Source organism: Heterodontus francisci, chromosome 3, assembly GCF_036365525.1.
Source record: "Heterodontus francisci isolate sHetFra1 chromosome 3, sHetFra1.hap1, whole genome shotgun sequence".
NCBI classification, from domain to species: Eukaryota; Metazoa; Chordata; class Chondrichthyes; order Heterodontiformes; family Heterodontidae; genus Heterodontus; species Heterodontus francisci.
The window spans coordinates 212,186,429-212,211,337 of record NC_090373.1 but is presented as its reverse complement, the minus strand read 5'-3'; the positions used below and the strand labels follow the sequence as shown (position 1 = coordinate 212,211,337).

General features: G+C 46.3%; 1 protein-coding gene across 2 annotated transcripts in view; it reads right to left on the bottom strand.

The window, feature by feature from the left end:
• The window catches only part of si:ch211-126j24.1 (phosphofurin acidic cluster sorting protein 1), an 862,277-nt gene that overhangs the window by 638,771 nt on the left and 198,597 nt on the right, over positions 1 to 24,909 (bottom strand). The window lies entirely within an intron of this gene.

Here is a 24,909-nt window from a genome sequence, read left to right as displayed (position 1 = left end):
CCGACCATCAACCACCCATTTATACTAATCCTACATTAATCCCATATTCCCTATCACATCCCCACAATTCTCCTACCACCTACCTACACTAGGGGCAATTTACAATGGCCAATTTACCTATCAACCAGCAAGTCTTTGGCTGTGGGAGGAAACCAGAGCACCCAGCGGAAACCCACACAGTCACAGGGAGAACTTGCAAACTCCACACAGGCAGTACCCAGAACTGAACCCAGGTCACTGGAGCTGTGAGGCTGCAGTGCTAACCACTGCGCCACCCAATTTACACTAGCCAATTTACCTATCAACCTCCAAGTCTTTGGCTCCTACATTTATGTCCAAATTGTGAATATATACCACAAAAAGCAGGAGACCTAGTACTGAGCCCTGCAAAACCCCTCTGGAAACAGCCTTCCAGTCGCAAAATCACCCGTCAACCATTATCCTTTGTTTCCTGCCACTGAACCAATTTTGTATCCAGTTTGCTACATTCCCCTGGATCCCACAGGATTTTTTTAACCAGTCTGCCATGTGGGACCTTGTCAAAAGCCTTGCTAAAATCCATGTAGACCACATCAACTGCACTACCCTCATCAATTCTCCTTGTTACTTCCTCAAAAAAATCCAATCAAGTTGGTCAGTCACAATCTTCCCTTAACGAATCCATGCTGACTGTCCTTGATTAACCTGTGCCTTTCTAAGTGACTGTTTGTCCTGTCTCTCAGAACTGATTCCAATAATTTGCCCACGACTGAGGTTAGACTGACTGGCCTGTAGTTACTCGGTCTATCCTTCGCTCCCTTTTTAAACAGAGATACAAAATCAGCAGACCTCCACTGCACCTGCACGACACCTGTATCCACTCAGGATTGGAAAATGATGGTGAGACCTTCCACTATTTCCTCCCTAGCTTCTTTTAAATGCCTGGGATACATTTCATCTGGCCCTAGTGATTAATCCACTTTCAAGGATGCTGATCCCATAAATATTTCCTCTCTCCCTATGTTTATTACATCCAATACTTCATTCCCGTCCACTTAAATACAATGCATTGTCCTCCATGTTTGTGAAGACAGGCGTAAAGTATTCATGAAATACCTTACCCACATCATCCGCCTCTAGACATAGAGTCATAGAGTTTTACAGCACAGAAATAGGCCCTTTGGCCCAACGCGCCTACGCTGACCATCAAGCACCTGTTCTAACTAATCCCATTTCCCTGCACTTGGCCCATAGCCTTGTATGCTATGGTGTTTCAAGTGCTCATCTAAATACTTGTTAAATGTTGTGAGGGCTCCTGCCTCTACCACCTCTTCAGGCAGTGTGTTCCAGATTCCAACCACCCTCTGGGTGAAAACATTTTTCCGCAACTCCCCTCTAAACCTCCTGCCTCTTACCTTAAATCTATGCCCCCTAGTTTAACCTAGTTTAACATCCGCAGCACTTAAAGCAGCCAGAAGTACTGCACAAAGAACAGCTAGGCGTTGCGCAAACGACTACTGGCAACACCTATGCAGTCATATTCAGCTGGCCTCAGACACCGGAAACATCAGAGGAATGTATGATGGCATGAAGAGAGCTCTTGGGCCAACCATCAAGAAGATCACCCCCCTCAAATCTAAATCGGGGGACATAATCACTGACCAACGCAAACAGATGGACCGCTGGGTTGAGCACTACCTAGAACTGTACTCCAGGGAGAATGCTGTCACTGAGACTGCCCTCAATGCAGCCCAGCCTCTACCAGTCATGGATGAGCTGGACATACAGCCAACCAAATCGGAACTCAGTGATGCCATTGATTCCCTAGCCAGCGGAAAAGCCCCTGGGAAGGACAGCATTACCCCTGAAATAATCAAGAGTGCCAAGCCTGCTATACTCTCAGCACTACATGAACTGCTATGCCTGTGCTGGGACGAGGGAGCAGTACCCCAGGACATGCGCGATGCCAACATCATCACCCTCTATAAAAACAAAGGTGACCGCGGTGACTGCAACAACTACCGTGGAATCTCCCTGCTCAGCATAGTGGGGAAAGTCTTTGCTCGAGTCGCTCTGAACAGGCTCCAGAAGCTGGCCGAGCGCGTCTACCCTGAGGCACAGTGTGGCTTTCGTGCAGAGAGATCGACTATTGACATGCTGTTCTCCCTTCGTCAGATACAGGAGAAATGCCGTGAACAACAGATGCCCCTCTACATTGCTTTCATTGATCTCACCAAAGCCTTTGACCTCGTCAGCAGACGTGGTCTCTTCAGACTACTAGAAAAGATCGGATGTCCACCAAAGCTACTAAGTATCATCACCTCATTCCATGACAATATGAAAGGCACAATTCAACATGGTGGCTCCTCATCAGAGCCCTTTCCTATCCTGAGTGGTGTGAAACAGGGCTGTGTTCTCGCACCCACACTTTTTGGGATTTTCTTCTCCCTGCTGCTTTCACATGCGTTCAAATCCTCTGAAGAAGGAATTTTCCTCCACACAAGATCAGGGGGCAGGTTGTTCAACCTTGCCCGTCTAAGAGCGAAGTCCAAAGTACGGAAAGTCCTCATCAGAGAACTCCTCTTTGCTGACGATGCTGCTTTAACATCTCACACTGAAGAATCCCTGCAGAGTCTCATCGACAGGTTTGCGTCTGCCTGCAATGAATTTGGCCTAACCATCAGCCTCAAGAAAACGAACATCATGGGGCAGGATGTCAGAAATGCTCCATCCATCAATATTGGCGACCACGCTCTGGAAGTGGTTCAAGAGTTCACCTACCTAGGCTCAACTATCACCAGTAACCTGTCTCTAGATGCAGAAATCAACAAGCGCATGGGTAAGGCTTCCACTGCTATGTCCAGACTGGCCAAGAGAGTGTGGGAAAATGGCGCACTGACACGGAACGCAAAAGTCCGAGTGTATCAGGCCTGTGTCCTCAGTACCTTGCTCTACGGCAGCGAGGCCTGGACAACGTATGCCAGCCAAGAGCGACGTCTCAATTCATTCCATCTTCGCTGCCTTCGGAGAATACTTGGCATCAGGTGGCAGGACTATATCTCCAACACAGAAGTCCTTGAAGCGGCCAACACCCCCAGCTTATACACACTACTGAGTCAGCGGCGCTTGAGATGGCTTGGCCATGTGAGCCGCATGGAAGATGGCAGGATCCCCAAAGACACATTGTACAGCGAGCTCGCCACTGGTATCAGACCCACCGGCCGTCCATGTCTCCGTTATAAAGACGTCTGCAAACGTGACATGAAATCGTGTGACATTGATCACAAGTCGTGGGAGTCAGTTGCCAGCATTCGCCAGAGCTGGCGGGCAGCCATAAAGACAGGGCTAAATTGTGGCGAGTCGAAGAGACTTAGTAGTTGGCAGGAAAAAAGACAGAGGCGCAAGGGGAGAGCCAACTGTGCAACAGCCCCAACAAACAAATTTCTCTGCAGCACCTGTGGAAGAGCCTGTCACTCCAGAATTGGCCTTTATAGCCACTCCAGGCGCTGCTTCACAAACCACTGACCACCTCCAGGCGCGTATCCATTGTCTCTCGAGATAAGGAGGCCCAAAAGAAAAAAAGAAGTTATTGACCTGTCAGCTAAGGGAAAAAGTTTCTTCCTATCTATCCTATCAATGCCCCTCATAATTTTCTATACCTCAATCAGGTCCCCCCTCAGCTTTCTCCGCTCCAAGGAAAACAATGCCAGCCTATCCAGTCATAGAGTCATAGAGAGATACAGCACTGAAACAGGCTCTTCGGCCCACCGAGTCTGTGCCGACCATCAACCACCCATTTATACTAATCATACATTAATCCCATATTCCCTACCTCCTACCTACACTAGGGGCAATTTACAATGGCCAAATTACCTATCAACCTGCAAGTCTTTGGTGCAGTCTCTCTTCAAACTGAAATGCTCCAGCCCAGGCAACATCCTGGTGAATCTCACAGGTTACCTTTCTGGCCCTAGTCATTCCGTAGTTATCCTCTTACTCTTAATGTATTGATAAAACAGCATTGGGTTCTCCCTGATTTTCCTTGCCAAAGTCCCTTCACACACAGAGCATCACACTGCACTGTAATCAGTCCCCTCACACACAGATCATCATACCGCACTGTAATCAGTCCATTCACACAGATCATCACACTATACTGTTAACAGTCCCTTCAGACACAGAGCATCGCACCGCACTGTAATCAGTCCCCTCACACACAGAGCATCACACTGCACTGTAATCAGTCCCCTCACACACAGATCATCATACCGCACTGTAATCAGTCCATTCACACAGATCATCACACTATACTGTTAACAGTCCCTTCAGACACAGAGCATCGCACCGCACTGTAATCAGTCCCCTCACACACAGAGCATCACACTGCACTGTAATCAGTCCCCTCACACACAGAGCATCACACTGCACTGTAATCAGTCCCCTCACACACAGATCATCATACCGCACTGTAATCAGTCCATTCACACAGATCATCACACTATACTGTTAACAGTCCCTTCAGACACAGAGCATCGCACCGCACTGTAATCAGTCCCCTCACACACAGAGCATCACACTGCACTGTAATCAGTCCCCTCACACACAGATCATCATACCGCACTGTAATCAGTCCATTCACACAGATCATCACACTATACTGTTAACAGTCCCTTCAGACACAGAGCATCGCACCGCACTGTAATCAGTCCCCTCACACACAGAGCATCACACCACACTTATTACTTTCCAGAAGTTATGCTGTGAGTCACTTTTGCCATTACTTACTACACGCTGTAAGTAGTTGGTTCTTGTACACTGCTTCTCAAAAGCCTGGTCAAAAATCTGGTTTAGCTAAATATCAGAGCTCTCCCCTCTCCCTTTAAATGAATGGCAATTGCAAATTTTCTGGACTTAAGTCATTGTTCATGCATTTGCCAGTTATCCTAATAAATCATCATTCTGCCCCCCTTGCAGCACCCTGATTTATCTGTTTTTTCAAAATGGTTACATCTGATGCCTTATTGACAAACATGTGACATCTCAACTCCTTGAAAGTGTCTTAACTGTTTGCCTTTCCAGCCTTGGAGATGACACAAGATTAGTAAATGTAAAATAAGTGATACTAGAATTTACAAATTGGGTGGAACCTTATCTCATTCGCATCTTGAACTCCTTCCACTCTAGCAGGGAATGAACGGGTTGTCTTATGAGGAAAGGTTGGACAGACTGGGCTTGTTTTCACTGGAGTTTAGAAGAGTGAGAGGAGACTTGATTGAAGTTTATAAGATCCAAAATGGTCTTGACAAGGTGGATGTGGAAAGGATGTTCCCTCTTGTGGGTGAGTCCAGAATTGAGGATCTGTTTTAAAATTAGGGGTAGCCCTTTTAGGACAGAAATGAGGAGAAATGTCTTCTCTCAGAGGGTTGTGTGACTTGGGAACTCTCTGCCTCAGAAGGTGGTGGAGGTGGGATCACTGAATATTTTGAAGGTGGGGGTATATAGATTCTTGTAAGGCAAGGGAATCAAAGGTTATCGGGGTAGATGGGGATGTGGAATTCGAAACACAAACATATCAGCCGGGATCTTATTGAATGGCTGGTGGTGAATGGTGGTGGACAATTAAACAACAAAGTGGAGAAGGTGGCTCCACAAATATCTCCATCGTCAATGATGGGGCAGCCCAGCACAACAGTGCGAAAGATAAGGCTGAAGCATTTGCAACAATCTGCAGCAAGAAGTGCCGAATTAATGATCCATCTTGGCCTCCGCCTGAAGTCCATGGCATCACAGATACCAGACTTCAGCCAATTCGAGTCACTCCGCGTGATATCAAGATACGACTGAAGGCACTGGATACTGCAAAAGCTATCGACCCTGACAATATTCCGGCAATCGTACTGAAGACCTGTGCTCCAGAATTTGCTGCGCCCCTAGCCAAGCTGTTCCAGTACAGCTACAACACTGGCATCTAGCCGGCAATGTGGAAAATTGCCCAGGTAAGTCCTGTACACAAAAAGGACAAGTCCAACCCGGCCAATTATTACCCTATCAGTCTACTCTCAATCATCAGTAAAGTGATGGAAGGTGTCATCAACAGTGCCATCAAGCAGCACTTGCTCAGCAATAACCTGCTCAGTGACGCTGAGTTTGGGTTCCGGCAGGGCCACTCAGCTCCTGACCTCATTACAGCCTTGGTTCAAACGTGGATAAAAGAGCTGAACTCAAGACATGGGGTGAGAGTGTCTGCCCTTGACATCAATGCAGCATTTGACTGAGTATGGCATCAAGGAACCCTAGCAAAACTGAAGTCATCGGGAATCAGGGGGAAAACTCTCCACTGGTTGGAGACATACCTAGCGCAAAGGAAGATGGTTGTGGTTGTTGGAGGTCAATCATCTCAGCTCCAGGATATCACTGCAGGAGTTCCTCATTGTAGTGCCCTAGGCCCAACCATCTTCAGCACAGGTAGATATGGTGGGTAGGAAGGCATATGGGATACTTGCCTTTATTAGCCGAGGCCACAGAATATAAGAGCAGGGAGGTTATGATGGAGCTGTATAAAACGCTAGTTAGGCCACAGCTGGAGTACTGTGTACAGTTCTGGTCACCACACTATAGGAAGGATGTGATTGCACTGGAGAGGGTGCAGAGGAGATTCACCAGGATATTTTTTTTTTTATTCGATCATGGGATGTGGGCATCGCTGGCCAGGCCAGCATTTATTGCCCATCCCTAATTGCCCTTGAGAAGGCAGTGGTGAGCTGCCTTCTTGAACCGCTGCAGTCCATGTGGGGTAGGTACACCCACAGTGCTAGCGGTTAGATACAACTGAGTGGCTTGCTCGGCCATTTCAGAGGGCATGGAAGAGTCAACCACATTGCTGTGGGTCTGGAGTCACATGTAGGCCGGACCAGGTAAGGACAGCAGATTTCCTTCCCTAAAGGACATTAGTGAATCAGATGGGTTTTTACAACAATCGACAATGGTTTCATGGCCATCATTAGACTAGCTTTTAATTCCAGATTTGTTAATTGAATTCAAATTCAACCTTCTGCTGTGGTGGGATTTGAACCCAGGTCCCCAGAGCAATACCCTGGGTCTCTGGGTTACTAGTCGAGTGACAATACCATTACGCCACCGCCTCCCCAATGTTGCCTGGGCTGGAGCATTTCAACTATGAAGAGAGACTTGATAGGCTAGGGTTATTTTCCTGAGAGCAGAGAGGGCTGAGGGGGAACCTGATTGAGACATACAAAATTATGAGGGGCATAGATAGGGTAGATAGGAAGGAACTTTTTCCCTTAGCAGAGGTGTCAATAGCCAGGGGGAATAGCTTTAAGGTAAGGGGCAGGAGGTTTAGAGGGGATTTGAGGGAAAGTGTTTTCACCCAGAGGGTGGTTGGAATCTGGAACACACTGCCTGAAGGGGTGGTAGAGGCATGAACCCTCACAACATTTAAGAAGTATCTCGAAACATAGAAAATAGGAGCAGGAGTAGGCCATCCAGCCCTTCGAGCCTGCTCTGCCATTCATTCTGATCATGGCTGATCATCCAACTCAGTAACCTGTTCCCGCTTTCCCCCCATATCCTTTGTTCTCTTTTGCCCCAAGAGCTATATCTAACTCCTTCTTAAAAACATATAATGTTTTGGCCTCAACTAGTTTTTGTGGTAGCAGATTCCACAGGTTCACCACTCTCTGGGTGAAGAATTTTCTCCTCATCTCAGTCCTGAAAGGTTTACCCTGTATCCTTAGACTATGACCCCTGGTTCTGGACTCCCCCACCATCAGGAAAATCCTTCCTGCATCTACCCCGTCAAATCCTGTTAGAATTTTATAGCTTTCTATGAGATCCCCCCTCACTCTTCTAAACTCCAGCGAATGTAATCCTAACCAACTCAATCTCTCCTGTCAGTCCCGCCATCCCAGGAATCAGTCTGGTAAACCTTTGCTGCACTCCATCTATAGCAAGAACATCCTTCCTCACATAAGGAGACCAAAACTGGACACAATATTCCAGATGTGGCCTCACCAAGGCCCTGTATAATTGCAGCAAGACATCCCTGCTCCTGTACTTGAATCCTCTCGAAATGAAGGCCAACATACCATTTGCCTTTTTTACCGCCTGTTGCAGCTGCATGCTTACCTTCAGCGACTGGTGTACGAGAACACCCAGGTTTCATTGCATATTCCCCTTTTATTTTATTTAGAGACACAGCACTGAAACAGGCCCTTCGGCCGACCAAGTCTGTGCCAACCATCAACCACCCATTTTTACTTCTTCTTTGGCCTCCTTGTCTCGGGAGACAATGGGTAAGCGCCTGGAGGTGGTCAGTGGTTTGTGGAGCAGCGCCTGGAGTGGCTATAAAGGCCAATACTAGAGTGTCAGACTCTTCCACAGGTGCTGCAGATATAATTGGCCGTCAGGGCTGTTTTGCAGTTGGTTCTCCCCTTGCTCTTCTGTCTTTTTTCCTGCCAACTGCTAAGTCTGTTCGATTCGCCACACCTTAGCCCCGCCTTTATGGCTGCCCGCCAGCTCTGGCGAACGCTGGCAACTGACTCCCACGACTTGTGATCAATGTCACAGGATTTCATGTCGCGTTTGCAGACGTCTTTAAAGCGGAGACATGGACGGCCGGTGGGTCTGATACCAGTGATGAGCTCACTGTACAATGTGTCCTTCGGGATCCTGCCATCTTCCATGCGGCTCACATGGCCAAGCCATCTCAAGCGCCGCTGACTCAGTAGGGTGTATAAGCTGGGGCTGTTGGCCGCCTCGAGGACTTCTGTGTTGGAGATACGGTCCTGCCACCTGATGCCAAGGATTCTCCGGAGGCAGCGAAGATGGAATGAATTGAGACGTCGCTCTTGGCTGACATACGTTGTCCAGGCCTCGCTGCCATAGAGCAAGGTACTGAGGACACAGGCTTGATACACGCGGACTTTTGTGTTCCGTGTCAGTGCGCCATTTTCCCACACTCTCTTGGCCAGTCTGGACATAGCAGTGGAAGCCTTTCCCATGCGCTTGTTGATTTCTGCATCGAGAGACAGGTTACTGGTGATAGTTGAGCCTAGGTAGGTGAGCTCTTGAACCACTTCCACAGTGTGGTCGCCGATATTGATGGATGGAGCATTTCTGACGTCCTGTCCCATGATGTTAGTTTTGTTGAGGCTGATGGTTAGGCCAAATTCGTTGCAGGCAGCCGCAAACCTGTCGATGAGATTCCGCAGACACTCTTCAGTGTGAGATGTTAATGCAGCATCGTCAGCAAAGAGAAGTTCCCTGATGAGGACTTTCCGTACTTTGGTCTTCGCTCTTAGACGGGCAAGGTTGAACAACCTGCCACCTGATCTTGCGTGGAGGAAAGTTCCTTCTTCTGAAGACTTGAATGCATGTGAGAGCAGCAGGGAGAAGAAAATCCCAAACAGTGTAGGTGCGATAAACACAGCCCTGTTTCACGCCACTCAGGATAGGAAAGGGGTCTGATAAGGCGCCACTATGCTGAATTGTGCCTTTCATATTGTCATGGAATGAGGTGATGATACTTAGTAGCTTTGGTGGACATCCGAATTTTTCTAGTAGTCTGAAGAGACCACGTCTGCTGACGAGGTCAAAGGCTTTGGTGAGATCAATGAAAGCAACGTAGAGGGGCATCTGTTGTTCGCGGCATTTCTCCTGTAGCTGACGAAGGGAGAACAGCATGTCAATGGTCGATCTCTCTGCTCAAAAGCCACACTGTGCCTCAGGGTGGACATGCTCGGCCAGCTTCTTGAGCCTGTTTAAAGCGACTCGAGCGAAGACTTTCCCCACTATGCCGAGCAGGGAGATTTCACGGTAGATGTTGCAGTCACCGCGGTCACCTTTGTTTTTATAGAGGGTGATGATGTTGGCATCGTGCGTGCCCTGTGGTACTGCTCCCTCATCCCAGCACAGGCAAAGCAGTTCGTAGAGTGCTGAGAGTATAGCAGGTTTAGAACTCTTAATTATTTCAGGGGTAATGCCGTCCTTCCCAGGGGCTTTTCCGCTGACTAGAGAATCAATGGCATTACTGAGTTCCGATTTTGTTGGCTGCACGTCCAGCTCATCCATGACTGGCAGAGGCTGGGCTGCATTGAGGGCGGTCTCAGTGACAACATTCTCCCTGGAGTACAGTTCTAGGTAGTGCTCAACCCAGCGGTCCATTTGCTTGCATTGGTCAGTGATTATGTCCTCTGATTTAGATTTGAGGGGGGCGATCTTCTTGATGGTTGGCCCAAAAGATCTCTTAATGCCATCATACATTCCTCTGATGTTTCCGGTGTCTGAGGCCAGCTGAATATGACTGCACAGGTGTTGCCAGTAGTCATTTGCACAGCGCCTGGCTGTTCTTTGTGCAGCGCTTCTGGCTGTTTTAAGTGCTACAGATGTTAACTCACTGGGGGCTTTCATGTGGTTCAGCAGTGCAATGCGCTTAGCGGCTATGACAGGTTCCAGCTCTTCAAAGTGAGATTGAAACCAGTCTGCATTCCGCTTCATGCGTTTGTCATAGGTGGTCATAGCTGACTCATAGATGGCGTCTCTGATGTGGGCCCACTTGGTCTCTGCATCCCCTGTGGGAGTGTTTTGAAGGGTTTTTTCAAGTGAATTTAGAAATTTTTGTAACAGCTGTGGATAAGAAATTCTGCTCATGTTGATGCGCGGGTGGCCCTTCTGTTTGGAGTGATACAGCACTCCCTGCTGTGCAGCAAGGTTCGACTCAAACCAAAGAAGCTGCATCACTCCAAGCAGAAGGACCCATTTTTACTAATCCTACATTAATCCCATATTCCTACCACATCCCCTACCACCTACCTATACAAGGGGCAATTAATAATGGACAATTCACCTATCAACCTGCAGGTCTTTGGCTGTGGGAGGAAACCAGAGCACCCGGCGAATACCCACACAGTCACAGGGAGAACTTGCAAACTCCGCACAGGCAGTACCCAGAATTGAACCCGAATCACTGGAGCTGTGAGGCTGTGGTACTAACCACTGCGTCATCTCTCTCAGTTTATAGCCGTTCAGATAACAATCTGCCTTCCTGTTTTTGCTACCAAAGTGGATAACCTCACATTTATCCACATTATACTGCATCTGCCATGCATTTGCCCACTCACTCAACTTGTCCAAATTATCCTGAAGCCTCTCTGCAACCTCCTCACAACTCACTCTCCCACCCACTTTTGTGTCATCTGTAAATTTAGAGATATTGCATTTTGTTCCCTCATCTAAATCATTAATATATATTGTGAATAGCTGGGGTCCTAGCACCGATCCCTGCGGTATCCCACTAGTCACTGCCTGCCATTTGGAAAAAGACCCATTTATCCTTACTCTTTGTTTCCTGTCCACCAACCAATTTTCTATCCATCGCAATACACTACTCCCAATCCCATGTGCTTTAATTTTACGCGCTAATCTCTTATGTGGGACTTTGTCGAAAGCCTTCTGAAAGTCCAAATAACCACATCCACTGGCTCCCCCTCATCAACTCGACTAGTTACATCCTCGAAGAATTCCAGTAGATTTGTCAAGCATGATTTCCCTTTCGTAAATCCATGCTGACTCTGCCCGATTCTACCACTGTTCTCTAAGTGCTCTGCTATAAAATCTTTGATAATGGACTCTAGAATTTTCCCCAGTACGACGTCAGGCTGACTGGTCTATAATTCCTTGTTTTCTCTCCACCTCCCTTTTTAAATAGTGGGGTTACATTAGTTACCCTCCAATCTGTAGGAACTGTTCCAGAGTCTATAGAATCTTGGAAGATGACCACCAATGCATCCACCATTTCTAGGGACACTTCCTTAAGTACTCTGGGATGTAGATTATCAGGCCCTGGGGATTTATCGGCCTTCAATCCCATCAATTTCCCCAATACCATTTCTCTACTAATACTGATTTCCTTCAGTTCCTCCCTCTCACTAAACCCTGTGTTCCCCAACATTTCTGGTATGTTATTTGTGTCCTCCTTTGTGAAGACAGAACCAAAGTATGCATTTACTTGGTCAGCCATTTCTTTGTTCCCCATAATAAATTCCCCTGTTTCTGACTGTAAGGGACCTACATTTGTCTTCACCAATCTTTTTCTCTTCACATACCTATAGAAACCTTACAGTCAGTTTTTATGTTCCCCGCAAGCTTAATCTCGTGCTCTATTTTCCCCTTCTTAATCAATCCTTTGGTCCTCCTTTGCTGAATTCTAAACTGCTCTCAATCCTCAGATCAGTTGTCTTTTCTGGCGAATTTGTATGCCTCTTCCTTGGAGCTAATGCTATCTCTCATTTCCCTTGGAAGCCATTGTTTGGCTACCTTTCCCGTTTTATTTTTGCGCCAGACAGGAATAAACAATTGTTACAGTTTATTCATGCACTCTTTGAATGTTTGCCATTGCCTATCCACCGTCATCCCTTTAAGTAACATTTCCCAATCCATCATGGCCAACATGCGCCTCATACCTTCGTAGTTTCCTTTATTAAGATTCAAGACCCTAGTCTCAGAATCATCTACATCACTCTCCATCTTGATGAAGAATTCGATCATCTAGATAAGCACTTGAAACGCCATAGCATACAAGGCTACGAGCCAAGTGCTGGAAAATAGGATGAGAATATAGAAGAAACATAGAACAGATAGAAAAACAGGAGCAGGAGTAGGCTATTCCGTCCTTCGAGCCTGCTCCGCCATTCAATACGATCATGGCTGATCATCCAAACTCAGTAACCTGTTCCCGCTTTCTCCCCGTATCCCTTGATCCTTTTAGCCCTAAGAACTATATCTAACTCTTCCTGGAATATATTTAATGATTTGGCCTCAACTGCTTTCCGTGGTAGAGAATTCCACAGGTTCACCGCTCTCGGGGTGAAGAAATCTCTACTCATCTCAGTCCTAAATGGTTTACCCCGTATCCTTAGACTGTGACCCCTGATCCTGGACTCCCCCACCATCGGGAACATCCTTCCTGCATCTAGTCTGTCCAGTCCTGTTAGAATTTTGTAGTTTTGCATGAGATCCCCTCTTGTTCTTCTAAACTCTAGCGAATACAAGCCTAATCGACCCAATCTCTCTTCATACGTCAGTCCCACCATCCCAGGAATCAGTCTGGTGAACCTTCGCTGCACTCCCTCCATGGCAAGAACATCTTTTCTCGGATAAGGAGACCAAAACTACACACAATATTCCAGATGTGGTTTCACCAAGGCCTTGTATAATTGCAGCAAGACATCCTCGCTCCTGTACTCAAATCCTCTCGCTATGAAGGCCAACATACCATTTGCCTTCTTAACTGCCTGCTGCACCTGCATGCTTACCTTCAGCGACTAATGCACAAGGACACCCAGGTCTCGCTGCACCTCCCCCTTTCCCAATCTATCGCCGTTCAGATAATAATCTGCTTTTCTGGTTTTGCTACCGAAGTGGATAACCTCACATTTATCCACATTATACTGCACCTGCCATGCATTTGCCCACACACTCAACCTGTCCAAATCATACTGGTGCTTCTCTGCATCCTCCTCACCGCTCACACTCCCACCCAGCTTGTCTGCAAACTTGGATATATTACATTTAGCTCCCTCATCTATATCATTAATATATACTGTGAATAGCTGGGGTCCTAGTACTGATGCCTGCGGTACCCCACTAGTCACTGCCTGCCACTTGGAAAAAGATCCGTTTATTCCTATTTTTTGTTTCCTGTCTGCCAACCAGTTGTCTATCCATGTCAGTACCTTACCCCCAATCCCATGTGCTTTAATTTTGCACACTAATCTCTTATGTGGGACCTTATCAAAACCCTTCTGAAAGTCCAAATACACCACATCCACTGGTTCTCCCTTATCTATTCTACTGGTTACATCCTCAAATATTCCAACAGATTTGTCAAGCATGATTTATGTTGACTTTGTCCGATCCTGTCATTGTTTTCCAAGTGCTCTGCTATTACATCTTTTATGATGGACTCTAGCATTTTCCCCACTACTGATGTCAGGCTACCTAGTCTACAATTCCCTGTTTTCCCTCTGCCTCCTTTTTTAAATTGTGGGGTTACATTAGCCACCCTCCAATCCGTTGGAACTGTTCCAGAGCCTATAGAATTTTGAAAAATGACCAGCAATGCATCTACTATTTCTCGGGACACTTCCTTAAGTACTCTGGGATGTAGAATATCAGGCCCTGGGGACTTATCGGCCTTCAATCCCATCAATTTCCCTAACACCATTTCCCTTCTAATACTGATTTCATACAGTTCCTCCTTCTCACTAGACCCTATGTTCCCAACATTTCTGGGAGGTAATTTGTGTCCTCCTTTGTGAAGACAGAACCAAAGTACGTATTTAATTGGTCTGCCATTTCTTTGTTCCCCAGTATAAATTCCCCCATTTCTGACTGTAAGGGACCCACATCTGTCTTCACTCATCTTTTTCTCTTCACATATCTATAGAAGCTTTTACAGTCAGTTTTTATGTTCTCTGCAAGCTTACTCTCATACTCTATTTTCCCCTTCTTAATCAATCCCTTTGTCTTCCTTTGCTGAATTCTAAACTGCTCCCAATCCTCAGGTTTGCTGCTTGTTCTGGCCATTTTATATTTCTCCTCCTTGGATCTAATACTATCCCTAATTTCTTTTGTAAGCCACGGTTGAGCCACCCTTCCTGTTTCATTTTTGTGCCAGACAGGAATGAACAATTGTTGTAATTCATCCATGCGCTCTTTAAATGCTAGCCATTGCCTATCCACTGTCAACCCTTGAAGTAACATTCTCCAATCTATCATAGCCACCTCGCGCCTCATACCTTCACAGTTTCCTTTATTTAGATTCAGGACCCTAGTCTCAGAATCAACTCTCTCACTCTCCATCTTAATGAAGAATTCAATCATGTTATGGTCGCTCTTCCCCAAGGGATCCTGCACAACAAGATTGTTAACTAATCCTTTCTCATTACACAATACCCAGTCTAGGATGGCCTGTTCTCTAGTTGGTTCCTCAACATATTGGTCCAAAAAACCATCACGTATGCACTCCAGGAATTCCTCCTCTACAGTATTATTGCTAATTTGGTTTGCCCAATCTATATGTAGATTAAAATCATCCATAATTACAGTTGCACCCTTATTGCATGCGTCTCTAATTTCCTGTTTATTGCCATCCTCTACATCACCACTGCTGTTTGGGGGTCTATATACAACCCCCACCAACGTTTTCTGCCCCTTGGTGTTTCTTAGCTCCACCCATACAGATTCCACATCAGGATTCTCTGAGCTAATATCCTTCCTCACTATTGTATTGATTTCCTCTTTTACTAACAACGCTACTCCACCTCCTTTCCCTTTTTGCCTGTCCTTCCTAAATATTGAATACCCTTGAATGTTCAGTTCCCATCCTTGATCACCCTGCAGCCATGTCTCCGTAATCGCAACTATATCGTATCCATTTACATCTATTTGCATGGTTAATTCGCCTACCTTATTGCGAATACGCCGCGCATTGAGACACAATGCCTTTAGGCTTGTCTTTTTAACATTTTTAGTCATCTTAGCATTATTTCATACTATGGCCCTATTTGTTTCTTTCCCTTAGTTTCTATGCCTTCCACTTTTACCTTTTTGTTTCCTGTATTTAGTTTCCATCCTTGTTTCCTCCTCCTCAGTCTCCCCGCTCAGGTTCCTATCCCCCTGCCATTCGAGTTTAAATCCTCCCCAACAGCACTATCAAACGCCCCTGCGAGGATATCGATTCCGCTCCTGCCTGGGTGAAACCCGTCCCGCTTGTACAGGACCCACCTTCCCCAGAACCAGTCCCGATGTCCCAGGAATCTAAATCCCTCCCTCCTGCACCATTTCTCCAGCCATGTATTCATCTGGTCTATTCTCCTGTTCCTATACTCACTAACACATGGCACAGGAAGTTATCCTGAAATTGCTACCTTAGAGGTCCTGCTTTTTAATTTAGCTCCGAACTCCTTAAATTCATCTTGCAGACCTCATCCCTTTTTCTACTTATGTCATTTGTACTGACATGTACCAAGTCCACTGGCTGTTCACCCTCCCCCTTCAGAATGTCCTGCAGCCGCTCCGAGACATCCTTGGCCCTAGCACCAGGGAGGCAACATACCATCCTGGAGTCTCGTTTGCGGCCACAGAAACGCCTGTTTGTTCCCCTTACAATTGAATGTCCTATCACTATGGCTCTCCCAGTCTTTTGCACCCCCCTGCTGTGCAGCAGAGCCATTCGTGGTGCCACAAACGTGGCTGTTGCTGCTTTCCCCTGGGAGGCTATCCCCACCCCCCCCCAACAGTATTCAAAGTGATATATCTGTTTGAGAGGGGGATGGCCACAGGGGACTCCTGCACTACCTGCCTGCACCTACTACTCTGCCTGGTTATCAACCATCCCTTTTCTGCCTGTGCAGCCATTACCTGCGGTGTGACCACCTCGCTAAACGTGCTATGCATGACGTCCTCAGCATCGCGGATGCTCCACAGTGAATCCACCTGCAGCTCCAGCTCCGTAATGCAGGTAGCCAGTACCTGCAGATGGATATACTTCCTGCACACATGGTCGTCAGGAACACTGGAAGCCTCCCTGATTTCCCACATAGAGCAGTAGGAGCATATCACAGGTGCGAGCTCTCTTTCCATGACTTACCTTTACATTACTTAGTTACTCCCTTTAATTAAAAAATACGAATTACGCTAGGGGCCTTGTTCTACTCTAAACACTACCCACTACAACCTAAAGTCCTTAATAAATTACACGAATTTAAAAAAGCACACTTTAGTAGTACTAACTTTATCACTTAGAAGGTAGTTTTAAAAAAAAGAACTTTCTCCTCATTTTTTTAAGCTACTTCCAGGCACTAACAGCTGTTACTCACCAACCAATCACCTTGCAGCTTTCCTGTGATGTCACTGTTGACTTTTTTTTTCCCAAACTCAGGCACGCCTGGACTGTTCCAACACAGGTCCGCTCCGCTCCGGGAAGGTAAACGACTGGGCCTTGATCCTCGGGCTTAATTTATCCTCTTCTCTCGCTTGGCGTTCTTCCCACAGGTCCGCTCTTCTCCGCTCCACTCCCAGAATGTATGTGACAGGGCCTCAATCCTCAAGCTCAATTTATCCTCTTCTCTCGCTCGGAGTTCTCCCAACAGATCCGCTCCTCTCCGCTCCCGGAAGGTAAGTGACTGGGCCTCGATCCTCGACCTCAACTTATCCTCTTCTCTCGCTTGGCGTTCTCCCCACAGGTCCGCTCCTCTCCGCCCTTCTCCCAGAAGGTAATATGATGGCCGGCATGGACACGATGGGCTGAAGGGCCTGCTTCTGTGCTGTATAACTCTATGACTCTATGAGGTCAGAAATGGGGATGTGCGCTGATGATTGTACAATGTTCAACACCATTTGCGTCTCCTCAGATACTGAAGCAGTCTGTGTAGAAATGCAGCAAGACCTGGACAATTTCCAGGCTTGGGCTGATAACTGGCAAGTAACATTCGCGCCACACAAGTGCCAGGCAATGACCATCACCAACAAGAGAGAATCTAACCATCTCCCATTGACATTCAAAGAACAAAGAACAGTACAGCACAGGAACAGGCCATTCGGCCCTCCAAGCCTGCGCCGATCTTGATGCCTGCCTAAACTAAAACCTTCTGCACTTCCGGGGCCCGTATCCCTCTATTCCCTTCCTATTCATATATTTGTCAAGATGTCTCTTAAACGTCGCTATCGTATCTGCTTCCACCACCTCCCCGGGCAGCAATTTCCAGGCACTCACCACCCTCTGTGTAAAGAACTTGCCTCGCACATCCCCTCTAAACTTTGCCCTTCCACCCTGGGAAAAAGCTTCTGACTATCCACTCCGTCCATGCCGCTCATAACTTTGTAAACCTCTATCATGTCGCCCCTCCACCTCCGTCGTTCCAGTGAAAACAATCCGAGTTTTTCCAACCTCTCCTCATAGCTAATGCCCTCCAGACCAGGCAACATCCTGGTAAACCTCCTCTGTACCCTCTCCAAAGCCTCCACGTCCTTCTGGTAGTGTGGCGACCAGAATTGCACGCAATATTCTAAGTGTAGCCTAACTAAGGTTCTGTACAGCTGCAGCATGACTTGCCAATTTTTATACTCTATGCCCCGACCGATGAAGACAAGCATGCCGTATGCCTTCTTGACTACCTTATCCACCTGCGTTGCCACTTTCAGTGACCTGTGGACCTGTACGCCCAGATCTCTCTGCCTGTCAATACTCCTAAGGGTTCTGCCATTTACTGTATACCTCCCACCTGCATTAGATCTTCCAAAATGCATTACCTCACATTTGTCCGGATTAAACTCCATCTGCCACTTCTCCGCCCAAGTCTCCAACCGATCTATATCCTGCTGTATCCTCTGACAATCCTCATCATTATCCACAACTCCACCAACCTTTGTGTCGTCCGCAACCTTACTAATCAGACCAGCTATATTTTCCTCCAAATCATTTATATATACTACAAACAGCAAAGGTCCCAGCACTGATCCCTGCGGAACACCACTAGTCACATCCCTCCATTCAGAAAAACACCCATCCACTGTTACCCTCTGTCTTCTATGACCGAGCCAGTTCTGTATCCATCTTGCCAGCTCACCTCTGATCTCGTGTGACTTCACCTTTTGTACCAGTCTGCCATGAGGGACCTTGTCAAAGGCTTTACTGAAGTCCATATAGATAACATCCACTGCCCTTCCTTCATCAATCATCTTCGTCACTTCCTCAAAAAACTCAATCAAATTAGTAAGACACGACCTCCCCTTCACAAAACAATGGCATTACCATCACTGAACCAACCCCCCCCCCACCCCGCACTCCACTATCAACATCCTAGGGGCTACCATTGACCAGAAACTGAACTGGAGTAGCCATATAAATACCGTGGCTGCAAGAGCAGGTCTGAGGCTAGGAATCCTGCAGCGAGTAACTCACCTCCTGACTCCCCAAAGCCTGTGCACCATCTACACGGCACAAGTCAGGAATGTGATGGAATACTCTCCACTTGCCTAGATGGGTGAAGCTCCAACAACACTCAAGAAGCTCGACACCATCCAGGACAAAGCAGCCCACTTGATTGTCACCCCATCTACCAACATTCACTCCCTCCACCACTGACGCACAGTGGCAGCAGTGTGTACCATCTACAAGATGCACTGCAGCAACTCACCAAGGCTCCTTAGACAGCATCTTCCAAACCCACGACCTCTACCAACTAGAAGGACAAGGGCAGCAAATGCATGGGAACACCACGACCTGCAAGTTCCTCTCCAAGTCACAGACCATCCTGACTTGGAACTATATCGCCGTTCCTTCACTGTCACTGGTTCAAAATGCTGGAACTCCCTTCCTAACAGCACTGTGGGTGTACTTACATCACATGGACTGCAGCGGATCAAGAAAGCAGCTCACCACCACCTTTTCAAGTGCAATTAGGGATGGGCAATAAATGCTGGCCTGGCCAGCGACGCCCACATCCCATGAATGAATAAAAAAAAAGCAGGCTAGAGGGGCCGAATGGCCTACTTCTTCTCCTAATTCATATGTATGGCCAAGTACTGAGCAGTACTCCCAAACTAATTTTTATTATTTCGAAACTAGAATGAGGAACCAGTGTGAGGTACTGCACCTTTACTGGAGTGCTACACCATGTAAAGGGGGAGCCTGAGCTGAGATTTAGGGACTTTGCTAAAGTAGCTACCTGCTGTCGAACTACGCTTATACACCTGAAGATATCAGATCTGATTCCTCAACTGTGCTTTCACCTTTGCACCTGCACCTTACTAACTTTGTTCAAACACTGCACAGTTTACTGATGCACTTTTTATGCTTCAAAGAACACCCCTGGAGCTTATGGATAAATATTGAACAACACACCAGGGAGATCTCCCCTGCTCAATGTAAGAAACAAACATGCTCGTGCACTGCTCCATGAAACACTGAACAACTGCCAATAACAGTAGAGTCAGCCACAAGGCTACAAAACATTCAACATTCTCTGGTGCTTTATCAGGAGCAAATGTTTAAGTGTAGCCTACACTGTGACTTCACACAGATAACTCCCTCAAAATCCAAGACACACTGTAAGGATGTGTTCTACTCTGGCATTCTGCATCACATTGGAAATTGTCACTCAGCAACTACCCAGAGATAAATTACAGAAGGTGACTGATTACAGTGCAGTGTGATGATCTATGTGTGAAGGGACTGATTACAGTGTTGGATCAATGGGAGGCATTCAAAGGGGATAGTCAAGGAGTTCAGAGTAAACCTGTTCCCACAAAGATAAAAGGTCAAATCTAGAGCCCCCTGGATGTCAAGGAGCTTACAGATTAAGATAGGGCAGAAAAGGAAAGCTTATGTCAGAGAACTCAATACTAAAGAAAGCTGAGAGGAATATAAAAAGGGATGAAATCAAACAGGAGGTTAGGAGAACAAAGAGAGGGCATTAAAGAATATTAGCAATTAAATCAAGGAGAACCCAAAGATGTTTTATAAATACATTATGCATAACAGGATAATTAAGGAAAGAGTAGGGCCTATAAAAGACCAAAAAGGTAACCTATGCTTAGAGGCAGAAGATGTGGGTATGGTTCTAAATGAATACTTTGTATCTGTCTTCACAAAAGAGGGGGACAATGCAGGCAATGGAGTTAAGGAGGAAGAGTGTGAAGTATTGGATGTGACAAACATAGGGAGAGAGGAAGTATTAAGGGCATTAGCATCCTTGAAAGTGGATAACTCACCAAGGCCAGATGAAATCTACCCAAGGCTATTAAGAGAAGCCAGGAAGGAAATAGCAGATGGTCCGACCATCCTTTTCCAATTGTCACTGGATGCAGGTGTGGTGCCGGAGAATTGGAGGACTGCTCCTTTGTTGTACCTTTTGTTTAAAAAGGGAGCGAGGAATAGATTGAATAATTACAGGCCAGTCAGTCTAACTTTGGTAGTAGGCAAATTATTGGAATCTATTCTGAGAGACAGGATAAACTGTTACTTAGAAAGGCACAGGTTAATCAAGGATAGTCAGCATGGATTTGTTAAGGGAAGATCTTGTTTGACCAACTTGATTGAATTTTTTGAAAAAGTAACAAGGAAGATAGATGAGGGTAGTGCAGTTGATGTGGTCTACATGGATTTTAGCAAGGCTTTCGACAAGGTTCCATATGGCAGACTGGTTAAAAAAATTAAAAGTGCACGGGATCCAGGGGAATGTAGCAAGCTTGATACAAAATTGGCTCAGTGCCAGGAAACAAAGGGTAATGGTTGACGGGTGTTTTTGCGTCTGGAGGGCTGTTTCCAGTGGGGTTCTGCAGGGCTCAGTACTGGGTCCTCTGCTTTTTGTGGAATAGATTAATGATTGGGACTTAAATGAAGGAGGAAAGACCAAGAAATTTGCAGACGATACAAAAATTGGCCGTGTGTTTGACAGTGAGGAGCATAGCTGTAGACTGCAAGAAGATATCAATGGACTGCTCAGGTGGGCAGAAAAGTGGCAAATGGAATTCAACCCGGAGAAGTGTGAGATGACGCATTTGGGGAAGTCAAACAAGGCAAAGTAATGCACAATTAATGGGAAAATACTGAGACGTGTAGAGGAAGTAAGGGACCTTGGAGTGAATGTCCACAGATCCCTGAAGGTAGCAGGACATATCGATAAGGTGGTTAAGAAGGCATATGGAGGTATAGAATACAAGAGCAGGGAGGTTATGCTGGAACTGTATAAATCATTGGTTAGGCCAAAACTTGAGTACTTTGTACAGTTCTGGTCACCTCATTACAGAAAGGATGTAATTGCACTAGAGAGGGTACAGAGGAGATTTATGAGGATACTGCCAGGACTGGAAAATTGCAGCTATGATGAAAGATTGGATAGGCTGGGGTTGTTCTCCGTGGAACAGAGGAGGCTGGGGGGAGATCTGATTGAGGTGTACAAGGTTGTGAGGGGCCTGGATAGAGTGGATAAGAAGAACCTATTTTCCTTAGCAGAGGGGTCAGTGACTAGGGGGCATACATTTAAAATGATTGGTAGATGGATTAGAGGGAAAATGAGCAAAGGTGTTTTCACCCAGAGGGTGGTGGGGTCTGGAACTCACTGCCTGAAAGGGTGGTAGAGGCAGAAACCCTTAACTCATTTAAAACGTGTCTGAATGTGCACCTGAAGTGCCGTAATCTGCAGGGCTACGGACCAAATGCTGGAAAATGAGATCAGGCTGCGTGGTTTGTTTTTCAGTAGGTAGAGACAAGATGGGCAGAGTGGCCTTCTTCTGTGCTGTAAATTTTTTCTACATTTTCTGAGAATTCTAAATATCTGAAAAGGAGGAATGTCCAGGGATATGGGGAGAAGGCAGGGTAGTTGCAGTACGTGAATTGCGCCTTCGGAGGGCCAGCATGGACATGATGGGTTGAAACGATTCTATGATTCTAACCGATAAGGCCAATAGCACCTCGTATCAAAACCCTTCATATACAGTGAATTACTTTGATTGTTGTTATGTAGTTGGGCACAGTCACCTTCTTCTTCATGTAAAAGGTCATAAGATGAATAACCTGCTCTTTAATGTAGGGACTGTTGGTTGAGGGAGCATCAGGATAACTCCGTTTTCATTCGAATGTCATGCAAGCATAATGTCAGCCTGAAGCAGACAGATGGAGCCTTGGTTTATCATCGCATCAAAGGCACGGCAGGCACCCTGACATTGCACCACTCTTCTCTCTGAGTAAGAAGATTGTGGGTTCAAGCCCCACTCCAAAGACTTGAATACAAAATCTAGGCTGACAATTTAGTACAGTACTGAGGGGCTGCTGCACTGTTGGAAGTCACATTCTTCAGATGAGATGTTAAACCCAGGCTCTGTCTATCTTTTTGAGGTGTGTTTAGAAGTTCCTGTAGTTCAATTTTGCAAAGGAGCAGGGCAGTTGTCCCAGTTTTCTGGCCAATATTTCTCCCTGAACCAACACAATGAACCAGATTCATAGAACATAGAACATTACAGTGCAGTACAGGCCCTTCGGCCCTCTATGTTGCGCCGACCTGTGAAACCATCTGACCTAAACTATTCCATTTTCATCCATATGTCTATCCAATGACCACTTAAATGCCCTTAAAGTTGGCGAGTCTACTACTGTTGCAGGCAGGGCGTTCCACGCCCCTACTACTCTCTGAGTAAAGAAACTACCTCTAACATCTGTCCTATATCTATCACCCCTCAACTTAAAGCTATGTCCCCTCGTGTTTGCCATTACCATCCGAGGAAAAAGACACTCACTATCCACCCTATCTAACCCTCTGATTATCTTATATGTCTCTATTAAGTCACCTCTCCTCCTCCTTCTCTCCAACGAAAACAACCTCAAGTCCCTCAGCCTTTCCTCGTAAGACCTTCCCTCCATACCAGGCAACATCCTAGTAAATCTCATCTGCACCCTTTCCAAAGCTTCCACATCCTTCCTATAATGCGGTGACCAGAACTGCACGCAATACTCCAGGTGCGGCCGCACCAGAGTTTTGTACAGCTGCATGACCTCGTGGCTCCGAAACTCGATCCCCCTACTAATAAAAGCTAACACACCATATGCCTTCTTAACAGCCCTATTAACCTGGGTGGCAACTTTCAGGGATTTATGTACCTGGACACCAAGATCGCTCTGCTCATCTACACTACCAAGAATCTTCCCATTAGCCCAGTACTCTGCATTCCTGTTACTCCTTCCAAAGTGAATCACCTCGCACTTTTCCGCATTAAACTCCATTTGCCATCTCTCAGCCCAGCTCTGCAGCCTATCTATGTCCCTCTGTAACCTACAACATCCTTTGGCACTATCCACAACTCCACCGACCTTCGTGTCATCCGCAAATTTACTAACCCACCCTTCTACACCCTCATCCAGGTCATTTATAAAAATGACAAACAGCAGTGGCCCCAAAACAGATCCTTGCGGTACACCACTAGTAACTAAACTCCAGGATGAACATTTGCCATCAACCACCACCCTCTGTCTTCTTTCAGCTAGCCAATTTCTGATCCAAAGCACTAAATCACCTTCAATCCCATACTTCCGTATTTTCTGCAATAGCCTACCATGGGGAACCTTATCAAACGCCTTACTGAAATCCATATACACCACATCCACTGCTTTACCCTCATCCACCTGTTTGGTCACCTTCTCAAAAAACTCAATAAGGTTTGTGAGGCACGACCTACCCTTCACAAAACCGTGCTGACTATCGCTAATGAACTTATTCTTTTCAAGATGATTATAAATCCTATCTCTTATAACCTTTTCCAACATTTTACCCACAACCGAAGTAAGGCTCACAGGTCTATAATTACCAGGGCTGTCTCTACTCCCCTTCTTGAACAAGGGGACAACATTTGCTATCCTCCAGTCTTCCGTCACTATTCCTGTCGACAATGACGACATAAAGATCAAGGTCAAAGGCTCTGCAATCTCCTCCCTGGCTTCCCAGAGAATCCTAGGATAAATCTCATCTGGCCCAGGGGACTTATCTATTTTCACACTTTCCAAAATTGCTAACACCTCCTCCTTGTGAACCTCAATCCCATCTAGCCTAGTAGTCTGTATCTCAGTATTCTCCTCAACAACATTTTCTTTCTCTACTGTAAATACTGACGAAAAATATTCATTTAACGCTTCCCCTATCTCCTCTGATTCCACACACAACTTCCCACTACTATCCTTGATTGGCCCTAATCTAACTCTAGTCATTCTTTTATTCCTGATATACCTATAGAAAGCCTTAGGGTTTTCCTTGATCCTATCCGCCAATGACTTCTCATGTCCTCTCCTTGCTCTTCTTAGCTCTCCCTTTAGATCCTTCCTGGCTAGCTTGTAACTCTCAAGCGCCCTAACTGAGCCTT